At 37.4% G+C, this 26,956-nt stretch overlaps 1 protein-coding gene across 8 annotated transcripts in view; it reads left to right on the top strand.

The window, feature by feature from the left end:
* Positions 1 to 3,128: 3,128 nt before the first annotated feature.
* The window catches only part of LOC110985733 (histone acetyltransferase p300-like), a 101,168-nt gene continuing 77,340 nt past the window's right edge, over positions 3,129 to 26,956 (top strand). The window contains exons 1-3 of one of the 8 annotated variants that reach the window (XR_015423820.1): positions 3,129 to 3,455; positions 7,831 to 7,956; positions 21,414 to 21,536. The gene's annotated coding sequence lies outside the window, so the exon portion shown is untranslated. Of the gene's footprint in view, positions 3,456 to 7,708; positions 7,729 to 7,830; positions 7,957 to 21,413; positions 21,537 to 26,956 lie in introns of those variants that run through there. The other 7 variants (XR_015423819.1, XR_015423818.1, XR_015423816.1 and 4 more) reach the window with 7 other exon arrangements.

The raw sequence follows: 26,956 nt of genomic DNA on the forward strand, positions 1-26,956 counted from the left end.
CAGCACCTCTGTGGAGGGTCACAGCAACCAATGGTCACATATATGAGATATGTGTGCCCGCTATACGAAGCTTCAGAAATATTTTAATGACTGTTTGAGCAGAGATACAGAGTTGTTCAAATTTATTGAGGGTGAAGCTTCACCATTTGATGAGCATTTGATTTCAAAAGATGAAGTTTACCACAGCCTCATTAAAGAATCTCCACATGGCAAAAATCACCTTAAGCATGATCTGATTCACCTTCACAGCAATTAATCAACTTTTGGGGAGAGTAGTGAAAGATTTCTACCTAATGGGCAATATCATGACTTACAAATGGACAGCAAATTTAAACAACAAACAGCATAGGTACCCAAACACAATAAGTTACCAGAGAGAGTGTTTGGGTATCTGTATTTTTTTCTAAAAAAGAGACCAAATGTGAAGTAAATAGGAAATGAAGCACAAGTTATGTTCAATTTTAATAAAATGGCAAATTATATCGACGCACTTTCAACTGAACAGTTGCACAAAGATATTCAGTCGGTCATAACAAAAAGAAAAGAATTGCCAGAAATGGTAAAACAACAGGAAGAAAAACGATACAAAGTCCTTCTACCAAATAAAAAGATAAAACAAACTCGAACAGGCAGAGCTGAACAAATTCAGAACCAGGGAAAAACTTACATCAATTATTATCGATGTTGGGCTGTGGCAATCAAAAGGAAACCATTTATACCAAAATGCAGCAGTGCGAGTCTGATCGAGAATGCTTCAATGCGCTAAAAAACAAGATACCAGTATGATTTTGAAGGAAATTTCTGCACCGGTATGTGCCCTCAGACGAGGGATTCATATATTCGAAAGGGGGTAAGGAAAATGCTTGGATAGAGGTACATGTACAAGAACATTTGTTCAGATTTATTGATGCTGCTCTTTCTGTTGCAAAAGGACAGTTTTTTTTAGAACAGTTCATGATGAATCATCTGTTGCCATGCCCTTGCTTGTTGGAAAACATGTAATTCACTACTTTGTTGAAATTTCAGATGGGAATGATCAGGAAATTAAATTTCCATATTCTGGTAAAAAACTGGTTCAACATAGTATTTAAGGATGATGATGATGTGTTTAGTTATCAACTGATCAAAGATTATCAAGTGCAAAACCTTGAAATTGTTCTAGAATAATAAGTACAGATGTAAATGTAAATTTGAATGTTTACCTAAGAATTTACACTGGACACAAGTCCATGTTACAAAGCTCACTTTATTTAATTCTTTGTATTCAAAGTTTCACCATCACTGTAGTCACACTGTTGGCAACTGTTGAATAGACTGATGAATGGTTATTGGTCCGGGTCTCTTCTTTGATATCTTCTGATATTTTAATGATAACCTGTAAGAAGTAGAAAAAGAAAAACTTTTCAACGTCAATGAAATGGGCATTCTTTCAATACATTAAGGAAATAAACACCTACTGATGATTATGTTTTCTGGTAGCATTTTGCATTTGTTTAATTAGAAGTAATTAACCATGGATGATAAACAGTGTTCAGTTATTACATGTATGTCTTTACTGTTATTCAAACCTTTGAATAACAGTATATGACACAGTAACAGTATATGAGGTTCTTATTATATACGGCTCAATAGATATTCCATGTTAATTTGTTGACTTAATTGTTTACTTCTCTAGTTGGTATTCAGCAAGAATTTAATAGGCACAGACTCAACAGAAATCGTAAAATGTGTTTGTCATAAGGTGTAAAATCACCATGTTCATTCTGTATGGAAAGAATCTTGTTAATTAGACACGTAGTCTTTGTTTTTGGTTAATTTGTTTATGTTGTTTCTATGGTAACCACAGATGATAACCAATAATAAGTTGTGTCTGAATTGTTATTTATCAAATCGACATCCTTTTGGCTGTAAGATATTACTTGTTCAATTTGTTTACTTGTTTCCTACATTAGATGAGCTACATGTATTTTTTGAAGAAAACAAACTGATTATCCAAAAGTTGGCAAAATTTCTTCTAAATGTTGCATATTCCATATAGAATCAATTCCTGTAGTCTGTATGTGATTTGTATTTTTTATTTTCCGTATATAATAAAAGTAAGGATTTATTGTTTACCTGTGTTTCCATGGTAGTGATAAATAAACGTTGTCTGCGTAATTGCAGCGTGGACAGGTCTGTTACACGTGTTTGTATGTCTGCTTTCAGTGGGAGAAAAAAAAAAGTAAATACAATTTGTTTTTCAATAATTCCTGTTTCTATTTGGATACCTTTTTGTTCACATGTTTATCTAACCCAAATATTAACAAGATGACCCAAATTTTACCAAGTTTGCCACAGACATTTTATAAAAACAAAAGCACTTCTGGTGAAACTTTAAAAATCTGTAGCTTTGCTGTTCAAGGCCGGGCTTTCACTATTTTGGTGTAGCTTTGTGCAGAACTACATACTCTGTATAGCTACAATGTAACTACTTAAAAACAGTAAATTAACAAAGGAATCCTATTGATGTCGGTGCCTTTTTGTAGTGTCTTACCATCATTTTTGCAATTTTAAGCAATAAACCCCCAAAGCAAGCGTGATACTGTACAAAACAGAAATGTAAAAATGGTTTATGCAAAAAGAAAAACAAAATGGAAAATACAAAACTGAACAATATTATGTTAGTAGAAGTTATCTAAAAAAACGTGCATAGAAACACATTCAGAAAGAATAAAAAGACATTTAAAAGCCTTATGGAATTCAAGCCTTATGGAAAAGAGCAAATGCAAGTGATGAAAGTAAGTGTAAACTTATAAATCTGAATAAAAAAAAACATGCATCAAGGTTGTTGTTAAAACCAATATAGTTTTGAAAGACTTTTATCATGCGCAAGCGCAATGGGGACTTTTTGCCCGATTCACATCACATCAGCCTTCTTTTCAAAGCTTTATTTTACCCGGTGTGAGATCTTGCGGAAGAAGGAAAACTGGCAATATCGACAAAAATTTCCTCAGAAACCTTGTTTTGCCACCAATCTTAACAATTTAAAAGCCTAAGTGGTACAACTTACATGTAATCTTACTCGTCAATAGATGGCAGCATTTTTCGACTTGGTTTGTCAAGCGAGGGCAGGCAAACCAAAATTGTGCCAGTTGCTGCATCAAGCGCCATCTAAGTGAATATGGCAGCGCGCACGATGGTCAGCGGATTTGGTTGGTCCGATTTTGTCTGCTTTTGCAAGAAGGGAGCTACAGTACATCTTTGAAATTATCTCAACATTTAATGAAAGCCTTATGAACATTTAAGAGTAATTATCCCCTTGTGAACAAGACCAGAGAACTGAACTCAGGGACAGGTGGACACTCGCATTCTAACTTTGTTGATTGGCCTGAGCAGCCATTTATTGAACTTGACACATTTCAGGTTCTCACCCGAAGCTGGTGAAGAGGAACTGCAAATATCTTACATGCGTTCAGGTAAAGTATAGATATTCAGCAAAACGTACAGAGATTGTTCCCGCCCGAAACTCGTGACGTGGAGCAACTCACGTCAGCAAAATCAGCAAAATCATCAGCAAAATGTATAAAGATATCAGCAAAACGTACAAAAAAGCAATTATCAGGATTTGTTTCCACCCAAAGCAGATGGAGTGGTAAATCAATTTTGGAGTGTTCCTGTGCAGAACAAAGCCTTCGATATGCAAATTCAAACAGCAATTTCAAATTACAGAATACAAAATTACCCAATTTTCATGAACAATTTAACGAGGATCCTGTCCAGTATACAATATCTTATAGGCCAACCATCCTAAGTCATCAATATCAAATGCTGTGATTGGATAGCAATTTCCATGAAGTGCTGCCTGACTTGGGCCTGCACTGGCTTGCTGGAATATCAGTCAACTAATAAGCATTTTCAAAAACCACTAACAACTATTTACGTCAAACGACAGGAATTGGTGAGTACCAAATGGCTTTCCTTAATTTGGCCCTTAATAATCTAGTGCTTCCCCCAATTAAGGAAGGGGTCAGGCGTTTCCTTTTGGCACATTCCCTGAAGTCTCATTAATAATAATACAGTGACTTAAAAACGGAGGTCAATTTTGAGGTCCATGAATGAAATTTGCCCCAACACCCACCAAAGTCGGTGACTTTGCCAATTCTGAGGAGGGCAAAAAACCCCCGTAAAACCATTAACCCTAACTCCCTAGGGTATGTACAAAATTATATTAAAATTGGGGGACTCAGGACTGTTAGGGTTAAGGAAAAAAGGGGGAAATTCCCTTCTAGTTCCTTAAACCTGGCAACCAAGTACAGGAATTACCGGATTGCTGTCGATAACTCTAGAATCAGCAAAGTGGACTACCGACGGAAAGTGCATCAAAATGTTTTGCAAAGCAACAAAAGAGGCATTGAAGTAAGCTACGGCTGACAGGTGGTGGCACTGAACAGGGTGGAGGATGGTTGCTTTTGCAAAAACAGACAGATTTTTCTCTTCGCCAACCAAACGCCACGGCTACTCAAGCAAAAGTGACCAGGAGTTCTCTCCAGAGCTACCAACAGCTTAAGGTCACGCCAGTAACTAGTTCAAGGCATTAAATCACCGTGCAAACAACCGTGAGTGACCACTACTGACCCACGTAGTGACAAGGATCCTCCAATGTCTCACTGTGATAAATTATTTAAAGCTGCAATTTATTTTGCCTCAAATTGATTAAGAGCTGGAATAGCTTGTTTGGGACAGAGCAATATTCAATCGAAAAAGGACAGTTTTGTGTGACGACAAAATAGGAAATGTCTTAACTTGGATGTGAGTGTTAAACGTGTACATGTACCTTCGTCAAGAACTGCAAGATTTGTATAAACCTTACAGTTCTGGAAGTAGTGTAAATGGAAAGTGAAGACAGCGTCCTACCTGAGGCTGAGCTAAAGACTACCCATATTAAATGCATTAATTGGAAGAAAAACTGAAGCAACCAATCATGGCAACTTTTGTTTATTTTCAATGTGTAACCTTACAAGTGTCTTGGTTAAACAGCTACTGTAGCCTGGGCCTCTTTGACTACATTTCCATGATTTGAAATATTAACAGTCTAATATTTAGTGTGCTCTCCTTTATTTCTGATTACTTAGACTGGCTTTTTTTTATCTATACTGCCCTTACAGACCAAACGTCATACAAGACCTACCTTAGCAAAAAATGTCATTCAAATGGGTATACATGTATTTATAGCACTACACTGATGTTACGCACCACTGTAAAAACAGGATGTTGGTAAAAGTTGGAGGTAACCAGAGGTAGTCGGAGGTACATGTACAGAAGTTATTTTATTCTTCATTAACAACGATTATAAAATATCCTCATTTGTATAGCGTGTCTGAACGTAGGTACATGTACAATCAACTGCACCTGCAACAGTACTCACATGATTTTACTCGAAAACTTATGAAAAATGACAAAGAAATTCTTTAATTAATGCCTACACATGCATGTATCAGGTGCATATTATTTTGTTTCCTTATTTACCCACCCTGACAACCGTAAATCATCCTAAATGGAATAATACGCGATGCCGGAGTTAGCAATAAACCAACTCTTCACTCGATTTCTGCAGGTTGAGTAAAAGTAGTTCAAACATACGGTTCTTGAAAAATTATCCAAAATTACAAAATGTCTGAAATGAATGTCACAAGTGTTTTTCTCTTTATTTATTGACCAAAACATCCGTAAAATGTTCTCTATGGCATAGCATGTCAGGTGGGAGGTAATACATGTCTTGTAATATAAAAGTATGATATGGTACACATGTACATGTAACTCAATTTCTGGCGTGTATGGGACGACCTGGAAGCTGATTTAAAGTACATGGAATTCAAACTACTGTAACTTGAAAAATCATCAAATATAACAATATTCAGGCTGAATTCTTACAGAAGAAATCATCAATTTTATTTCTTCATTAAATTTTAGGGCAGTTGTTTTGTGTGTGTACATGTCCAGTGCATGGCGGCGCTAAAAAGGTATAAAAATAACCGTGTATCGGGGTAGGCTGGCAGGGGGTCACAGGGTCATTGCCACAGGTAGGTACAGTAGGTGAAAAGGAGAGGCAGTGAAGGATAGGATAAAGGAAACGGGGTAGAGATGTAAAGTGGTTAAACTGGGGAGCCATAAAGATGAGAGACTCAGGAAGTACTAAAAAGCTGCTTGTGTGATATTAACCTCATTTATTTCTTTCATTGGAACTCTTGCTCACAACAGAGTGAATTATGTTAGCTTATAGCTACATGTATAAAACTGAACGTGAAGCTTGCTGTGGAGCTCCTTGTCAATCAGTGTTGGTCATTTGAGGATTCCAACAGATAAAGTATGATAAGGAATCTAATGTTCACAATTCAAGATACACACTCGGCAAATTTTTAACTTTTTTTTTCTGTGAAGAGAAATAAGCAAACTTTACGTGATAACTGTAATTTTAAAGTGATTTCATTTTACAAATACATGTCAGTCGTAATGTCAAAGTACACTACATTTGTATTAGCGACAGAGGCAATTAATTTGTGGTTACATGACACCGTGGGTGATTAGAGAATTAGTCTGTGAGATAACAGAAGCATCTTTGAAGGATCTTCCAGTATGTTAACAACTGTTTACATGAAAATTAAATCGCCTGCTATTTTAAATGTCACATCAACATTTTAACAATTAGTTCTTTGATAACTTCATTTGAACAAAAGAACTAACAAATTCAGCTTCTGCATTGAGCTCGAAAACAGAGTTCAGTCAATGCAGATGCATCCTACTGAATTTGCTTTAAATCCTTCTGACATCGATAACATCAAGTCTGGGCCTTTGAGTCGCAGAGGGGGGCAAGGTGATCGCTGCCCCCTTCTTCCTTAAAAAAGGGTGGTTTCCCAGAGGAAGTTCTTGTGATGCCCATTGATCTACGTGTACATGCAGAAATTCCTACTTCTGGACCTTGAGGTTTCAAAGGCCAAGTCTCACAGCTCTTCTTTGAGGCTGCATTGCAGACACATCCAGTGACTGGCATCCAGTAGCTGACTATATATTCCAACCTTTGAAACACACTCAATATGGAGCCAATCAAGACATCCCTTGCAGAACTACATGTACATCTTTTTGGATTCTTGTGGTTTGTAACAATCATCAGTGATGTAACAAGTGGACCATGTTACCTCTATCAAACTACATGTATTTCTGATATTCACCAAGTACATATAGGTCATGGTGTTGCCACCATTTGGGGGTTGGTGAGATATACATGTACATGTAGGAAGACACTGACAAATTGGTATCTTTGCCAAAAATTCTATGATTCCTGCGGTCTTTTTGGGTTGAGTCTTGACTTGGTTGCCAACTATTTGGTCTTCAGACTTCTGTTACAACCAGTGGTCTTTATTGATTAGCCTTTTTTTTATATTTTGACAGACGTTTATTTGTACCATGGTTACAGTGTAGAAGATGAATTTAGTTTTACAATAGTTTGCCTTAGAATGTACATGTACAATGTCAAGCAGAAAGATAAAGCACACGTTAAAGAACAATATTTAGGTAAAGGGTGAAGCATAAATTTGCCTTTGTACCCTAACCTCTTGACAGACATACATGTACACCTGTACATATTATAACATAGGACAATACAAGACATGAAAATGTTTTTGGCAATGCCACACACGGACAAACACTGACAGGCAGGAGATAATGCAATGCATCAAAATCCAATTCTAGTCGGTACAGGTGATCTATTCAGAAAGAATTAGATTACAAAATCTTGGTGAATATTTTTTTTCAGTAAATAATTGAATCCAACGTAGTTTGCCATTTTCTACCTAGACAGCTGTTAAGAAGTTAACATCCAGCCTGTTCCTACATTCATCTCTTTGCCATCAACCTTTCAAGACGACATCACTAATTGATTAAGAGAAGAGTTAGAATGTACATGTATGCATCCAAAAATTGGTAAGTTTATTTCCATTCCTGAGCAGTGTAGGATTTTCATTACAGCTCATCAATGAAAAGTACTTGAGTTTCATTAATGAATCCTGAAAGCTTATTTTCCCTTTGTCTCAGTCACAAAAGTAAGAGGGAAAAGTTGTTTTTATATTTTTGGTCAGTTGCACAAATTTTCCTTTGTTCCCCATTCATCAAACTTGGCTTTCTCATCGTGAGAAATGTGTGGATAACAGTTCAGATGACCTCAGAGGGATGCTCTTTTTTGGCTTGTGCATCTCAACCAACTAGGACTGGGTAATTTACATGTAAATCACGTTGGTTAAAATCACCTGAGCACTGATTTTAATCACAGTTTCAATCCAATGACTATATGGACAATAATTACTGATTTAAAGCACTCTTTTGTAAAGAGCGGTATCTCCTTTTCCAGAGCAATTAAACCAATCGACTCAAAGTACAACATGTCATCACACATTCAGATATCCTTTCATTTCATCAGCATTTGACTGAACAGAACTTTGGATTTGAACAAAGTTGTGTAATATTTTCACAGTAAATGTGTGAGGGTCATTTGATTATCTGTCAAGCCAAGTGTCTTTTGGAGAGACTGTGTATGAAGAGTGAACTGTTTACACTCCAGCATGAAATGCTATTGAAAATCTTCAGTTGTACCGCATGAATCGCGAATGCTGTTATCAGGGTATTTGTTATGGAGGAATTTTGAGTACTTTACAGATGTAGATGTACCTAGGCAATGTCTTTTGGGCAATTCCGTATGGGAATTGAGAAAAATGACAAATTTAAAGCTGATGGAATAAAAATCAAGTTTTTTGTTCGGTGTCAATAAATGTGCAACTGGCACGGAGCCAAAAAATGTTTTTGAAAGTAAGGCAAAGTAAAAAAAAACATGCTTCTCGTCCAGATTTTTGAAAAAAACAAAGAAAGAGGGGCTTTTTATTTTGTATTGGTTTTCAAGATGGCCGCCATTTCAAAATTTCCTGCCAGTGTTTCCACTGTTCAAAGACATGTTAAAATGAAAGACAAGTTGGACAAAAGAACTGAACATATTTACAGTGTCGTTTAGTGTTGTATTGGCCTACAGTGAACAGGTTATTATTAGATGCATTTCCTTAACTTCCAAAAGTCAAGATTTATCTTGGATGAGTAATTTTACAGATAAAATCAAGCACCAAATGCCAACTCTCAAAATCTACAAGTGTACACGCCAAGCTGTTAATAAAAATGTGTTTGTTTTTTTTCATAAACATGGGAAGATTGATTAAAAATATTTGAGGCGATTTTTTTTCTTTACATTTTGTCGGTTTATTTTTGGAAGTCGTTTTTTTTACTACTGAGATTTTACCCCCGAGGCTGGTTCCACAAGGTTGACTAGAAATGGTCAACTACATTGCATTTGAATATGGTCAGTCCAACTGTTGTTAATAATACTTACATGTACATGTAACATGTAGCTTACATGTATATGGTTGAGATCAAATCACTCTAGATGTCTGCATTGTAGATGACTGCATTGCAGTTCTTCATTTCTAATAATACATGTACATACATGTACATCTATGTATGGACAATTATATTGTGATTTCACAGCACATTAGGTTATTCAGTGTTCCTAGTTGGTGTAATTCTGTGACCATGGTTAATGTACATGTATGCTGTTGCATACATGTACATGTACATGGAACAAGTCCTACCCCACAAACTAAAGCAGGATTAAGCAGTTTGAAGTTGACAAATGTAATTTGAAGCAACTGCCTTGTTTCTGATCACAACTCGGGGTTCAGAAGTTGGAAATTTCACACTCTATTCCAAAACACCCTCGTTGCTGCATGTACATGTACAGGTGTAAAAATTGTAATAGCTTTCAGATAGGCATGCAGATTCATTGTATTATGGTTTATATTAACATGATTAAAGCTGGAAAACATGCCCAGATTAAAAAAAGAAAGATTGCTGTTTAAGAATCGGCACTTTTCAAGGTACATGTACATTTCACATGTTGTAATCCTGTTAGCACTGCCTTTTTTTTTTGAAAAATGACAGAGTATGGAATATTTGTAAGTATTAATACCCTAACACTGTTGCTACAATAAAGTTGGAGCTATACATGTACATGTACATGTAGGTAAAAAGATACATGGGTACCTGTGGCCTCTATGTTATAGATTTCATAGAATTTGTTTTAAATATTATGTTAGAAAAATGCTTCATATTTACTAACGTAATTCCGTTACTGAAACATTCTTGGCCTTGGACCTTTCTTCACGTAGGATGTTTCAATATTTTAATCCTGGTTTGATGGTAGGGCCATAACCAGACCTTAGTGAAGTGTTTGCAATCAGGAAGGTCATACGACTAATTCATAACAGGGAAAATACACATATACATGTAACAGTCAATTTTGTTCTGAAATGTAATTCTGTTATCAAGGAATTGCCTTATTACTGTACATGTATGTACATCTACATGTACATGTACATGTACCCGATAGATGGATTTCTTGTGGGCATCTTTTTCCCAGGTTTGCAGGCCTGTTGCCTGACCAGAAACTGGGGGGTTCGTCAACTCCAAAGTTGAACCTTTGGCACGTGATAACACATGTTTTTTTCTAAAAAGGCTTATCATAATGTGCTTTGGAACAAGACAAGTTACATGTTTGTCGTGAACCGAAGGATGCATGTAAGACTTGTAAAGTATACTTCAGTTTTCAATATTCAAGGCGTGTGGAAATTGGCCTGGTGTGAATTTGCTCTTGACCTGGCGCCCTGAATCGGACGCTGGGTGACGAGCAAATGGTATGACCATTATTATTAAAAGTCTCAGAAAATTCCACAACAAATTATAGAAGTTTGATAAAAATTGATCAATTCTAGTAATTCATTATTGACTCCACTCACTTACCGAACTAAAACTTGTAAAACATATTTTTGGGCGCATTTAAAAGTAAACCTTTTCCTTGTACATGTGTATATAAAATAGACCCATGTACGTGTCTATATGCCTGTTAAATTTCCTTGTAGCATATGCTGTAACCCAGTGTAAAACAATCCAAACAGTATTACATGTACATTTATGTGTGACTGCTGCAATCTCTGAACACACCTTAAATGTACTGGCCTTAATCTTATCTTGGAGGAAGGATACAGAAGGAGTTTGAACTGCCCGGGCTATGACATCTGGCCGATTACCACTTTCTGGCATGCCCGGTATGTCCATAGCCAGAGCGCAGTGCACACCTGCTACCCACCACCTGTTTTGCAACCGTAAGCTCCCTTTGTATCCCATGATCGTCGCTGAAATTTTTTGTTGGTAATCTGAATCCCTAAAATGTTGTGTACTTTACACCTACATGTACATGTAAATTGGTGCCAACACATTAGGGGTCACAGGCAATTTCATCTGTACATATACATGTACATGTATGCACTAGTACCTTAGTTCATCCATCTCGAGCAACCTCTCTCTAGACGCTGAGCTGAGCTCCTGTGTAGGCAGAGCATAAACAGCTATTGCCCGCCTAGCCAAGAGGGCGTGGGACAACTCCATGCTTACCACCAATACCAAGATGTCATGTATAATTGATAGTATCTGAGATTTGCATTACCCTAGTGAAGTGAGTAGTTCCAAGATGTTTAGCTCACTGCAGAGGCGTTGATGTCGGGGGTCCATTTGCTTGGCTGTCCTATCTTCAGTTTGGGTAGTGGCATCCTTTTGTTGTTTGGCAGGTGTTGTGGTTTGGGATTATATTAAACATATACATTGTATGATACTCTGATGTTTTGTATTCCTCTTTCCTGTTAGATAGTTTTGCACCCACAGTGAGCCAATGCACTTTAAATGTTGTTCCCCACATTTGCCGCATTTAACCTGATCTTTTTGTCAGCATTGCTCATACGAATGGAATCTTCCACATCAGACACATCTTGTTGGACTGCGTCAATTACTAGCAATATGACCAATTTATTGGCAGTTGAAGCTTCATGTTAAAGGTGAAATGATGGGTTAACTCAAAAGTTTTCATATCCCAGTTGGAATGTGCCAGGTAGAGTGGGTGTACTGAAGGTTAGGCAGACAGAGACTTTTTCCAGTTGGCCGTATGTTCTGCACAGCAGGCGTTTAACCTCCAAAACTCTCGCTTGCAGGCTTCTGGTATTCCATTGGGATTCCAGTGACGACTGCCTTGCTTTGGGTTTTTGATTTAGCAAATTTGGTTGAACTTTGAGGCCCATTGGTCATGTTGCCACATGGCTTATAGATTTCTTGCCTGGGCTGGAGTATGACATCTAGCGGTAATATCCCCTTGGTCCTTCTTCATTCATTATGGTTTATTAAAACATGAATGGCAGCCGTTGAGCTGAATTGAACATGTTTTTACAATTTAAAAACCATTAAAATATTACAAAATAATTACAAAATGTAAAGCTTAAATTGTAAAACACAAATACTGATATTAAGAAAAATTAACTCATTTAAATTTTTTATCATAGAAGCTATTGCACTATTTTGAAATCATTTAGCTTTACAACTGTATTGTACATATTTCTCAGTATTCCTCAGATCATGAGATATTGGTTGTTTTGTACAAAGCCATTTCGTCCCAATTGCGCTTTTCTCCAAAGTCAGTGTAAAATCTGCACACAGTTAATCCCTATTTTGTAGTGACTGTAAATCACATGCTTGCAAAGCTGGATCATATGAAAAATAATTAAACCCAAATATAATTCGACAAGCCCTCTTTTGGATAAATTCAATCCTATTTACATGGACTTTTGACAGGTTTTCATTAAAAACAATGGTACCCTATTCTAATACATGTACTGGCCGAATATAACCCTTATAGATAGTAATGAGGTCTACCCTCGGTAAATCAAAATGCTTAAGACATCTTACATGTAGCATGTATAATTTATCATTACATTTCTTGATCATTTCATTAACATGTGCATCCCACTTTAAGTCACATTGGACTATAATTCCAAGGATCCTAGCAGTAGTAACTTCCTTTAATTGATCAACTCCAATTAAAATTGGTACTGATAAACGTGGTTGTTTCGAAAAGAAACTGTCATTTTATAGCATTTGTTTGTGTTTAACCTCATATTATTGGTATTAGCCCAATCCCAAAAATCCTATAATACATCTTGAATAACAGATGGTCATGTGGGACTCCAACAATCTACCAAGGTTATGTCATCTACATGTACTTACTTGAAGACAGATGTTGATGAATCGGTACATGCATCATTAATCATTATTGAAAATAGAATAGGCCCTAGTTTCGTACCCTGAGGTACCCCAGCATGAACTGTACTCCATTCAGACCTACTGGTAGTCCCAAAATATTTAACACACTGACGACGACAATCCAAAAAAAGTCAAAATCCAGCTGATAATAGCAGGCCTTTCATTGTGTTGTGCAGTTTGGCTAAGCTGGAGTGGGGGATGGAGCTAAGACCTTTCAATTTTTTTTGCCGGTTTGCATTAGTGTCACTTTGGATGGGTTGGTTTAATAATTGCGTTCTTCTAAGAAATGTTTTTTTATTGGATTTGGTTTTCTTGGTTTTGGCTTTGCATATATCAGAGAAATAGTTTGATTCTCTATTGAGTTTTTTTCTTGCTATCTTTGTTTTGATGAAGGTGGATAGGAATATACTGTACATGTAAGTGGAGGATAGTGGGTTGTATTCCAGAGACTAGAGCAATATACATGTACATGTACACGTAGACAGCAACGGTGCTTGGCAGTCTCATTTGGAAGATGTGGTTGCCTTGAAATTAGACTGTTTGGTTTAAGACATTCATTATGGATGCCTCTTGAGGTTGGTTTGGTCATATGAAGTAGCCAAACAGTTGTTGGGCCGTGATGCAGTCTTCGTCTTGAAATTGCTCAGCAATAATTTGAAGAGCTGTTTGCCGGGTTCTTGTGAGCTGTTCCTCTGTGGTTGTTAGCTGACGTTGCTGCTCTTCTAGCATACATGTACATGTAGCCTACCGCGTGCAACCTACGCAGATTACCAACACATATGCATTATTTCCTAGTCCATTACTTCTTTTCGGTAAATTCTCGATTACTAATAGTGCACCCTCACTCACTCACCCCCCGTGAAAGCGTCAGTCATGTTCGTCCTCTTTTTCTTATTACATTATGGAACGTGTTGTTCCATAATGTTTTTGGGAGTTTTTTCCTTTGCTAATGTGTGTTTTGGTGTTATTCTTGGATCACTTTGCTTGTTTATTTACTCTGATTCTTGTGAACGGTAAGATTGTTCCTTTTTCAGTCTGTTCCTAGATATTTTACCGTTCCCTTTTAAGTCTTGCGCAAGTTGCAGGTTGACCTTGTATTGACCTACATGTATTTCAGAGTTCACCCAGGTGGCGCTGTTGTTTTCACCTACAGTAAATATATTTTTGTTGTGCCATAATAAACTGAGTATATGTGTTTATTTATTCCATTTTCCTGCATATGTTCTGTGATTTGCCCAAAATTGTGGCAAGTAAATAAGATTGCTAATTTGATAGACAAACTAGCAGATATTTACATGTACATGTATGTAGCCAGGGTCAGTGGCAAAAGCAGGGATAACTAAAAGGTTTCAAAACAGTGGTCCCAAATCCCATTTGAGATTTTCACCAACTTTTTTCTTCTTTCCCCGGGAGGAAATGGGGACCCCCCTCCCTCTTGTAACATGTGCACATGCACGAACCTGAGAGTGCGCTTTTTGTACATGTACTTGCCCTCCAAGTCACTGCTCTGTGTACATGTACGTCGTGTGTAGTGACTTGGACCTAGACCTGGAGGAGAAAATACTTGGACCGGATGTTCTTGAAGTTCAAGTAGTCTAGTTGGCGCAACTGGCCTTTTCCGATTGAGGGCGCTGTACGTAGTTATGTCCTGCAATGGTTATGCTGCGTTCGAAGTTTACTTCTCACGTTTTGTAAAAACTTCACGATTTTTACCACAAAAAGGACGTCATTGGTGAAGTGTTGGACAGCCTATGGTACCATTTTTCTATATAAACAATTCAAAAGATGGTCAATTGATGAAGGTACGTTGAAAACCACTTTTTGTTTTCAGGACTTGCTAACGTTTTGACACAGTATGGTGCACTTTGCCTAGTTGGTAGTCGGTGCTAAGGCCCACCATCCATACTGTTTACTGCACACCGGAGTAAGGCAAACCATTGAGCAAACAATGTGTGGTGTCGGTCATGTGTAAAAATGTTGTACTAACTTTACCTTTCCCAATGGATGTCGTCTACAATACAGTGGAAATGTACCTGTGATACCCCAAAATTAAAAAAATGCTTAAAAATGGAGGCCTATAATGAGGCCATGAGAAAGAAATTTTTAGATTTGCGTCCACCACCCGCATGGTCCAAAATACCCTGCCGAAAAAGTTCATTATTTAAAAAAAGATTCAATATTATCAGCAAAATGTAGGAACACAAATCCATTTCCTCCTATTTTTGCAAAATTTTAGTTTCATCTGCGCTATATCGCTCCTTATCCCGCACAGTGAATGTTTCATATAATGGAGCATGAAAGATCTAAGAATTATCTAAAAATTGCAATCTTGGTGTAGTCTGAAAGGCCAAATTTCAGGTCGAATGCACACGACTACGCACAAGGAGGCAGCAAGTTGGCATAACCAACCTCCGGCACATGGTGGCGCACTTTAACCTTCACACAAAGCCCGCGGGCTTTGTAACAACACTGCCTCCACACAAAGACAAAAGAATGCTTTTGTCACAGTTCATAAAGTGGCTTGTGACTTGGCTGAAGACTGAATGACTTGTGATGGACTGAACTACGTATACCGATATGCAGCACTGAAGTACATGTATGACTTGTTATTATGAAGCACTGAAGTAGTTTAGACCAGATGGTCAAGACCAAACTGTAACTGAGATCATATCAAGGTATTAAGAGCACATCTAGACCGAGACCAGGGGGTACCCAGACCAAAACTACATGTAGGGGGTACAAAGACTAAGACCAGAAGGTACCAAGACTATGGGGTATCCAGACCGAGACTAGGGGCTACCAGGCAGACCCAAACAAGGGGGCCTACCAAGACCAAGACCATGGGGAACTACCCAGAACAAGACCGATACCAGGGGTACCAAGACCAGGAGGTACCAAGACCAGGGGTACCCAGACCAGGACTTGGAGGTACACAGACCAAAACTAGGGGTACCAAGCCCATGCAGGGGGTACCCAGACTGAGATCATAATGGGGTATACCGAGACTAAGGGTATCTGAATACAAATGCATCTTGTGTGTTCCAGCAGAAAGTTTGCTGCACATTGCCATGACCACAACCATGAACTCAATGTAGCCGTCCTCTGCTTTTCACTAAAGTCTTCTGTAAACGCTTAGCATACCAGGGGTGAGATTTCTTGGGGATTTGTTGGTTTTATATTTTTTTCATCAGAATTATCCTGATTTCAGGATATTCTTTCATATCAGAATTATCCTGATTCCACAACTTTTTTCATCAGAATTATCCTGTTTTCACAATTTTTTTATCAGAATTATCCTGATTCCACAACTTTTTTCATCAGAATTATCCTGTTTTTCCACACATACATGTACATGTACTGCTTGCCTTTCCATTTGCTGTACCTCAAAACCTTCATTTTCAAGCCCCTGACTAATGTCAGTTTTTCTTTCAATAAAAGGAAAAAAAATCTCTTGACCTTAATTATCTCTTAATACATTAAGACATAATACGTACATGATATTAATACATGATACATTAAATGCTAAATAAGTTTTTTGTCCAGCACTGATGGTTTTGAAGTTTTGTGTGCACACTATTTAACAAGCTGTTTTCTCATCAACTTGCAGCAGTTCACCAAATGGTTTTTATGGTCATGCCCACAGATGTGTAGCACTGCATAGAGGCGCAAGATGGAGAACTTGGCCAAAAGGTGCTATCCCCGTAGGTGCCATTTGAGTGTGAATGTTAATGCATGGATGCAGGCATACCAGGTGTGCGTGCCTGTCACTGTTGCGTAAGCAAAGTGTATTCACACCCAAATGCCGCCCACGTGATGACGTTTTACGCGTATTCACGGTGAAGTTCTCCATCTTGCGCCGCTGTGTGGTGCTATACAATCTTTGGTCATACCCTGCCTTCTTAATACTTTCTTTCAACACATGCATACGTACGAAAAAACGTATGAAAAAGCAATTATCAGGATTTGTTTCCACCCAAAGCAGATGGAGTGGTTAATCAATTTTGGAGTGTTCCTGTGCAGAACAAAGCCTTCGATATGCAAATTCAAACAGCAATTACAAATTACAGAATACAAAATTACCCAATTTTCATGAACAAATTAACGAGGATCCAGTCCAGTATACAATATCTTATAGGCCAACCATCCTAAGTCATCAATATCAAATGCTGTGATTGGATAGCAATTTCTTATGAAGTGCTGCCTGACTTGGGCCTGCACTGGCTTGCTGGAATATCAGTCAACTAATAAGCCTTTTCAAAAACCACTAACAACTATTTACGTCAAACGACAGGAATTGGTGAGTACCAAATGGCTTTCCTTAATTTGGCCCTTAATAATCTAGTGCTTCCCCCAATTAAGGAAGGGGTCAGGCATTTCCTTTCGGCACATTCCCTGAAGTGTCATTAATAATAATACAGTGACTTAAAAACTGAGGTCAATTTTGAGGTCCATGAATGAAATTTGCCCCAACACCCACCAAAGTTGGTTACTTTGCCAATTCTGAGGAGGGCAAAAAACCCCCGTAAAACCATCAACCCTAACTCCCTAGGGTATGTACAAAATAATATTAAAATTGGGGGACTCAGGACTGTTAGGGTTAAGGAAAAAAGGGGGGAAATTCCCTTCTAGTTCCTTAAACCTGGCAACCGAGTACAGGAATTACCGGATCGCTGTCGATTACTCTAGAATCAGCAAAGTGGACTACCGACGGAAAGTGCATCAAAATGTTTTGCAAAGCAACAAAAGAGGCATTGAAGTAAGCTACGGCTGACAGGTGGTGGCACTGAACAGGGTGGAGGATGGTTGCTTTTGCAAAAACAGACAGATTTTTCTATTCACCAACCAAACGCCATGGCTACTCAAGCAAAAGTGACCAGGAGTTCTCTCCAGAGCTACCAACATCTTAAGGTCACGCCAGTAACTAGTTCAAGGCATTAAATCACCGTGCAAACAACCGTGAGTGACCACTACTGACCCACTTAGTGACAAGGATCCTCCAATGTCCCACAGTGATAAATTATTTAAAGCTGCAATTTATTTTGCCTCAAATTGATTAAGAGCTGGAATAGCTTGTTTGGGACAGAGCAATATTCAATCGAAAAAGGACAGTTTTGTGTGACGGCAAAATAGGAAATGTCTTAACTTGGATGTGAGTGTTAAACACGTACATGTACCTTCGTCAAGAACTGCAAGATTTGTATAAACCTTACAGTTCTGGAAGTAGTGTAAATGGAAAGTGAAGACAACGTCCTACCTGAGGCTGAGCTAAAGACTACCCATACAAAATGCATTAATTGGAAGAAAAACTGAAGCAACCAATCATGGCAACTTTTGTTTATTTTCAATGTGTAACCTTACAAGTGTCTTGGTTAAACAGCTACTGTAGCCTGGGCCTCTTTGACTACATTTCCATGATTTGAAATGTTAACAGTCTAATATTTAGTGTGCTCTCCTTTATTTCTGATTACTTAGACTGGCTTTTTTTATCCATACTGCCCTTACAGACCAAACGTCATACAAAACCTACCTTAGCAAAAAATGTCATTCAAATGGGTATACATGTATTTATAGCACTACACTGATGTTACGCACCACTGTAAAAACAGGATGTTGGTAAAAGTTGGAGGTAACCAGAGGTAGTCGGAGGTACATGTACAGAAGTTATTTTATTCTTCATTAACAATGATTATAAAATATCCTCATTTGTATAGCGTGTCTGAACGGAGGTACATGTACAATCAACTGCACCTGCAACAGTACTCACATGATTTTACTCGAAAACTTATGAAAAATGACAAAGAATTTCTTTAATTAATGCCTACACATGCATGTATCAGGTGCATATTATTTTGTTTCCTTATTTACCCACCCTGACAACCGTAAATCATCCTAAATGGAATAATACGTGAGGCCGGAGTTAGCAATAAACCAACTCTTCACTCGATTTCTGCAGGTTGAGTAAAAGTAGTTCAAACATACGGTTCTTGAAAAATTATCCAAAATTACAAAATGTCTGAAATGAATGCCACAAGTGTTTTTCTCTTTATTTATTGACCAAAACATCCGTAAAATGTTCTCTATGGCATAGCATGTCAGGCGGGAGGTAATACATGTCTTGTAATATAAAAGTATGATATGGTACACAAGTAACTCAATTTCTGGCGTATGGGACGACCTGGAAGCTGATTTAAAGTACATGGAATTCAAACTACTGTAACTTGAAAAATCATCAAATATGACAATATTCAGGATGAATTCTTACAGAAGAAATCATCAATTTTATTTTTTCATTTAATTTTAGGGCAGTTGTTTTGTGTGTGTACATGTCCAGTGCATGGCGGTGCTAAAAAGGTATAAAAATAACCGTGTATCGGGGTAGGCTGGCAGGGGGTCACAGGGTCATTGCCACAGGTAGGTAGGTGAAAAGGAGAGGCAGTGAAGGATAGGATAAAGGAAACGGGGTAGAGATGTAAAGTGGTTAAACTGGGGAGCCATAAAGATGAGAGACTCAGGAAGTACTAAAAAGCTGCTTGTGTGATATTAACCTCATTTATTTCTTTCATTGGAACTCTTGCTCCAACAGAGTGAATTTTGTTAGCTTATAGCTACATGTATACATAAAACTGAACGTGAAGCTTGCTGTGGAGCTCCTTGTCAATCAGTGTTGGTCATTGGAGGATTCCAAAAGATAAAGTATGATAAGGAATCTAATGTTCACAATTCAAGATACACACTTGGCAAATTTTTAACTTTTTTTTCTGTGAAGAGAAATAAGCAAACTTTACGTGATAACTGTAATTTTAAAGTGATTTCATTTTACAAATACATGTCAGTCGTAATGTCAAAGTACACTGTTGAATTATTCGTATTAGTGACAGAGGCAATTAATTTGTGGTTACATGACACCGTGGGTGATTAGAGAATTAGCCTGTGAGATAACAGAAGCATCTTTGAAGGATCTTCCAGTATGTTAACAACTGTTCACATGAAAATTAAATCGCCTGTTATTTTAAATGTCACATCAACATTTTAACAATTAGTTCTTTGATAACTTCATTTGAACAAAAGAACTAACAAATTCAGCTTCTGCATTGAGCTCGAAAACACAGTTCAGTCAATGCAGATGCATCCCACTGAATTTGCTTTAAATCCTTCTGACATCGACAACATCAAGTCTGGGCCTTTGGGTCGCAGAGGGGGGCAAGGTGATCGCTGCCCCCTTCTTCCTTAAAAAAGGGTGGTTTCCCAGAGGAAGTTCTTGTGATGCCCATTGATCTATGCGTACGTGCAGAAATTCCTACTTCTGGACTTTGAGGTTTCAAAGGCCAAGTCTCACAGCTCTTCTTTGAGGCTGCATTGCAGACACATCCAGTGACTGGCATCCAGTAGCTGACTATATATTCCAACCTTTGAAACACACTCAATATGGAGCCAATCAAGACATCCCTTGCAGAACTGCATCTTTTTGGATTCTTGTGGTTTGTAACAATCATCAGTGATGTAACAAGTGGACCATGTTACCTCTATCAAACTACATGTATTTCTGATATTCACCAAGTACATGTAGGTCATGGTGTTGCCACCATTTGGGGGTTGGTGAGATATACTGTACATGTACATGTAGGAAGTGTAGACACTGACAAATTGGTATCTTTGTGAAAAATTCTATGATTCCTGCGGTCTTTTTGGGTTGAGTCTTGACTTGGTTGCCAACTATTTGGTCTTCAGACTTCTGTTACAACTACATGTAGTGGTCTTTATTAATTAGCCTTTTTTTATATTTTGGCAGACGTTTATTTAATGTTGTTCATACCATGGTTACAGTGTAGAAGATGAATTTAGTTTTACAATAGTTTGCCTTAGAATGTACATGTACATGTACAATGTCAAGCAGAAAGATAAAGCACACGTTAAAGAACAATATTTAGGTAAAGGGTGAAGCATAAATTTGCCTTTGTACCCTAACCTCTTGACAGACATACATGTACATATTATAACATAGGACAATACAAGACATGAAAATGTTTTTGGCAATGCCACACACGGACAAACACTGACAGGCAGGAGATAATGCAATGCATCAAAATCCAATTCTAGTCGGTACAGGTGATCTATTCAGAAAGAATTAGATTACAAAATCTTGGTGAATATTTTTTTTAGTAAATAATTGAATCTACCGTAATTTGCCATTTTCTACCTAGACAGTTGTTAAAAAGTTAACATCCAAGGCTGTTCCTACTTATTCATCTCTTTGCCATCAACCTTTCAAGACGACATCACTAATTGATTAAGAGAAGAGTTAGAACGTATGCATCCAAAAATTGGTAAGTTCATTTCCATTCCTGAGCAGTGTAGGATTTTCATTACAGCTCATCAATGAAAAGTACTTGAGTTTCATTAATGAATCCTGAAAGCTTATTTTCCCTTTGTCTCAGTCACAAAAATAAGAGGGAAAAGTTGTTTTTATATTTTTGGTCAGTTGCACAAATTTTCCTTTGTTCCCCATTCATCAAACTTGGCTTTCTCATCGTGAGAAATGTGTGGATAACAGTTCAGATGACCTCAGAGGGATGCTCTTTTTTGGCTTGTGCATCTCAACCAACTAGGACTGGGTAATTTACATGTAAATCATGTTGGTTAAAATCACCTGAGCACTGATTTTAATCACAGTTTCAATCCAATGACTATATGAACAATAATTACTGATTTAAAGCACTCTTTTATAAAGAGCGGTATCTCCTTTTCCAGAGCAATTAAACCAATCGACTCAAAGTACAACATGTCATCAACACATTCAGATATCCTTTCATTTCATCAGCATTTGACTGAACAGAACTTTGGATTTGAACAAAGTTGTGTAATATTTTCACAGTAAATGTGTGAGGGTCATTTGATTATCTGTCAAGCCAAGTGTCTTTTGGAGAGACTGTGTATGAAGAGTGAACTGTTTACACTCCAGCATGAAATGCTATTGAAAATCTTCAGTTGTACCGCATGAATCGCGAATGCTGTTATCAGGGTATTTGTTATGGAGGAATTTGGAGTACTTTACAGATGTAGATGTACCTAGGCAATGTCTTTTGGGCAATTCCGTATGGGAATTGAGAAAAATGACAAATTTAAAGCTGATGGAATAAAAATCAAGTTTTTTGTGCGGTGTCAATAAATGTGCAACTGGCACGGAGCCAAAAAATGTTTTTGAAAGTAAGGCAAAGTAAAAAAAAAACCATGCTTCTCGTCCAGATTTTTGAAAAAACAAAGAAAGAGGGGCTTTTTATTTTGTATTGGTTTTCAAGATGGCCGCCATTTCAAAATTTCCTGCCAGTGTTTCCACTGTTCAAAGACATGTTAAAATGAAAGACAAGTTGGACAAAAGAACTGAACATATTTACAGTGTCGTTTAGTGTTGTATTGGCCTACAGTGAACAGGTTATTAGATGCATTTCCTTAACTTCCAAAAGTCAAGATTTATCTTCGATGAGTAATTTTACAGATAAAATCAAGCACCAAATGCCAACTCTCAAAATCTACAAGTGTACACGCCAAGCTGTTAATAAAAATGTGTTTGTTTTTTTTCTTAAACATGGGAAGATTAATTTTTTTTTTTTACATTTTGTCGGTTTATTTTTGGAAGTCGTTTTTTTTTACTACTGAGATTTTACCCCCAAGGCTGGTTCCACAAGGTTGACTAGAAATGGTCAACTACATTGCATTTGAATATGGTCAGTCCAACTGTTGTTAATAATACTTACATGTACATGTAACATGTACATGTAGCTTACATGTATATGGTTGAGATCAAATCACTCTAGATGTCTGCATTGTAGATGACTGCATTGCAGTTCTTCATTTCTAATAATACATGTACATACATCTTGTATACATGTATGGACAATTATATTGTGATTTCACAGCACATTAGGTTATTCAGTGTTCCTAGTTGGTGTAATCCTGTGACCATGGTTAATGTACATGTATGCTGTTGGATACATGTACATGGAACAAGTCCTACCCCACAAACTAAAGCAGGATTAAGCAGTTTGAAGATGACAAATATAATTTGAAGCAACTGCCTTGTTTCTGATCACAACTCGGGGTTCAGAAGTTGGAAATTTCACACTCTATTCCAATACACCCTTGTTGCTACATGTACAGGTGTAAAAATTGTAATAGCTTTCAGATAGGCATGGAGATTCATTGTATCATGGTTTACATGTATATTAACATGATTAAAGCTGAAAAACATGCCCAGATTAAAAAAAGAAAGATTGCTGTTTCAGAATCGGCACTTTTCAAGGTACATGTACATGTACATTTCACATGTTGTAATCCTGTTAGCACTGCCTTTTTTTGAAAAATGACAGAGTATGGAATATTTGTAAGTATTAATACCCTAACACTGTTGCTACAATAAAGTTGGAGGTATACATGTACATGTAGGTAAAAAGATAAATGGGTACCTGTGGCCTCTATGTTATAGATTTCATAGAATTTGTTTTAAAAATTATGTTAGAAAAATGCTCCATATTTACTAACGTAATTCCGTTACTGAAACATTCTTGGCCTTGGACCTTTCTTCATGTAGGATGTTTCAATATTTTAATCCTGGTTTGATGGTATGGCCACAACCAGACCTTATTGAAGTGTTTGCAGTCAGGAAGGTCATACGACTAATTCATAACAGGGAAAATACACATATAACAGTCAATTTTGTTCTGAAATGTAATTCTGTTATCAAGGAATTGCCTAATTATTACTGTACATGTATGTACATCTACATGTACATGTAGATGGATTTCTTGTGGGCATCTTTTTCCCAGGTTTGCAGGCCTGTTGCCTGACCAGAAACTGGGGGGGTGTCTTCAACTCCAAAATTGAACCTTTGGCACGTGATAACACATGGTTTTTTCTAAAAAGGCTTATCATAATGTGCTTTGGAACAAGACAAGTTACATGTTTGTCGTGAACCGAAGGATGCATGTAAGACTTGTAAAGTATACTTCAGTTTTCAATATTCAAGGCGTGTGGTAAATTGGCCTGGTGTGAATTTGCTCTTGACCTGGCTCCCTGAATCGGACGCTGGGTGACGAGCAAATGGTATGACCATTATTATTAAAAGTCTCAGAAAATTCCACAACAAATTATAGAAGTTTGATAAAAATTGATCAATTCTAGTAATTCATTATTGACTCCACTCACTTACCGAACTAAAACTTGTAAAACATATTTTGGGGCGCATTTAAAAGTAATCCTTTTCCTTGTACATGTGTATATAAAATAGACCCATGTACGTGTCTATATGCCTGTTAAATTTCCTTGTAGCATATGCTGTAACCCAGTGTAAAACAATCCAAACAGTATTACATGTACATGTACATGTATGTGTGACTGCTGCAATCTCTGAACACACCTTAAATGTACTGGCCTTAATCTTATCTTGGAGGAAGGATACAGAAGGAGTTTGAACTGCCCGGGCTATGACATCTGGCCGATTACCCCATGATCGTTCCTGAAATTTTTTGTTGGTAATCTGAATCCCTAAAATGTTGTGTACTTTACACCTACATGTACATGTAAATTGGTGCCAACACATTAGGGGTCACAGGCAATTTCATCTGTACATATACATGTACATGTACCCAGTGGGCACGAGACGTCGTTATGACGTCTTAAAGACGTCTAATATTGACGTCTTATTAATGTCTTTTTTGAGTCGTATATGCAAAGCCAAAAGACGTCAGCATCCTGACAAGTAAACGACGTCAGTGGTCCGACTAGAAAAAGACGTCAGCGTTATGACGAGTAAAAGACGTCAACATCGCGACTAACAAAAGACGTCAACATCGAGACTAATAAAAGACGTCAACATTGAGACTAATAAAAGACGTCAACATTGAGACTGATAAAAGACGTCAACATTGCGACTAATAAAAGACGTCAACATTGCGACTAATAAAAGACGTCAGCATATTGAGCAGTAAAAGACGTCAGCATTAAGACGTCTTTTATCCATCAAATATCAAGGAAAAAAGACATCTGCATTGAACGAGTCATTTTTTTACAACTTTTTCATGATAAAAAGAAGTTCACATGCCTTAACACGCTGCCTGGCTATAAAATAAATTTTGACTGAAGCGACTGTTTACAACTAAACATTTTTTTTTATTTAACTCTGATTCTTCATATTATAATAACCTGTTAGCACACTTTGCTGAAAATGATGGTCTACACAAATATTATGTACCAATAATATTTCTGGTAAATTCAATGGCTTTGGACGGACCATTACAATTGCACCCAGCACGATCCAAGTGACGATGAAACAAGGTACACTTGGTGTTTACACTTCCTGGATAAAAGCAGTTAAAAGGGTTTACTTTTACGGACAAGGCAAGAATGGGAAACATTAAGCACACAGTACATGTACATGGAGTATAAGCCATGTAACTGAATATTTGGCAGAACAGGCAAGACTTAGTAAAATACGTTTTAGATGTACATGTAATGGCATTTATGAGAGGTAGAAAAACAGACATCAGTTGATGAAAAGATGTATGCTTGTACTAATAAGACAATTCAAATCGAGTTGGCTTAGAATTTAAAAAAATGGAAATATTGAACACTTTTTGGAGAAAATTTTGTCTCATGCAGTGGTTTGTCAAATTTCTAGAAAACAGACTATCCTGGAACAGGATGATCTAGTCAGTTACAATTTAAATTACTATACATGTTTTATTCCTGCAAACAATTTTACCCATGCCCCCCCAAAAAAACGATCAGACGTGTAATTTTGCTATAACCGTACTTTAAACAGCCTTCATTGCTTCAACCTGAGGAAATAAACCTGAAGAAACAATGTACATATTGAACAACAAAAGGTTTAAAGTTTCAAATAAGACCCAATACAAAAATAGGCTTTATGCTCATTAGTTAAATATCACCGAAATATATGAAACAGCCGGGAAACAGGCCATCTGATGCACTAGACTGGTCGCACAGTTATCCGGTGGGCATGCCTGCTGAATTACTCAGGGCTCTTGGTTTGTCTCTGGTAGGAATTCTAAGCTTGAAGTACTTCGCTATTCGTTGTCTTACTGCAGACACTGTTGTGCCGTGTGATGCAACACTTCCTGCAAATGTTAGACAAATAAGACAATTTATTTTTGTAAAAACTATAAGGACTTTGATCATGCAGGCAATGAAAGAAAATAGCCTCATCCATTCTAAATGTAGGGGTATTTTAATGTTATTTTAAATCAGACGAGGGGGTTGAGGGTCAGTTCCACTGCAAATAATAATGAATCACAAGCAGGTGTACTAAACCACACTCGCAATTCCTCTAGTGTTAAAATTTCCCTGTAAACTGGACATTCGCACTATTGCTATCCCACACATCCCTCTTGACGAATAGATGAGAACAGTCAAACAGAACAGTCACCTGCGGCCGCAGGCGGGATTTCGCAATACACTGTATGCCATTGCTCTGTCGAACCTTCCGCGGTGAAACCGAGTGAGAACCGGCAAAATCCGAGACAAACTAAAAGTCACCGTGCAAAATCTTCATAAAGTTATCTAAATCTTTTTCTGTTGTATGTTGACGATTTGATAACGACTGTAAAATGACGTCGTAAAGACATTGTGTGTTTCATGTATTGCTGTTGAAGAAAACAATTCAAACAGAGAGAAAAAAAGACGTCGTTAAGACGTCGTTTTCTCCTTTCACTGTATGTGTGGTACCGATGAT

Source organism: Acanthaster planci, unplaced genomic scaffold (genome assembly GCF_054643075.1).
Source record: "Acanthaster planci isolate LZ-2023a unplaced genomic scaffold, COTS_SCS Contig13, whole genome shotgun sequence".
NCBI lineage: Eukaryota > Metazoa > Echinodermata > Asteroidea > Valvatida > Acanthasteridae > Acanthaster > Acanthaster planci.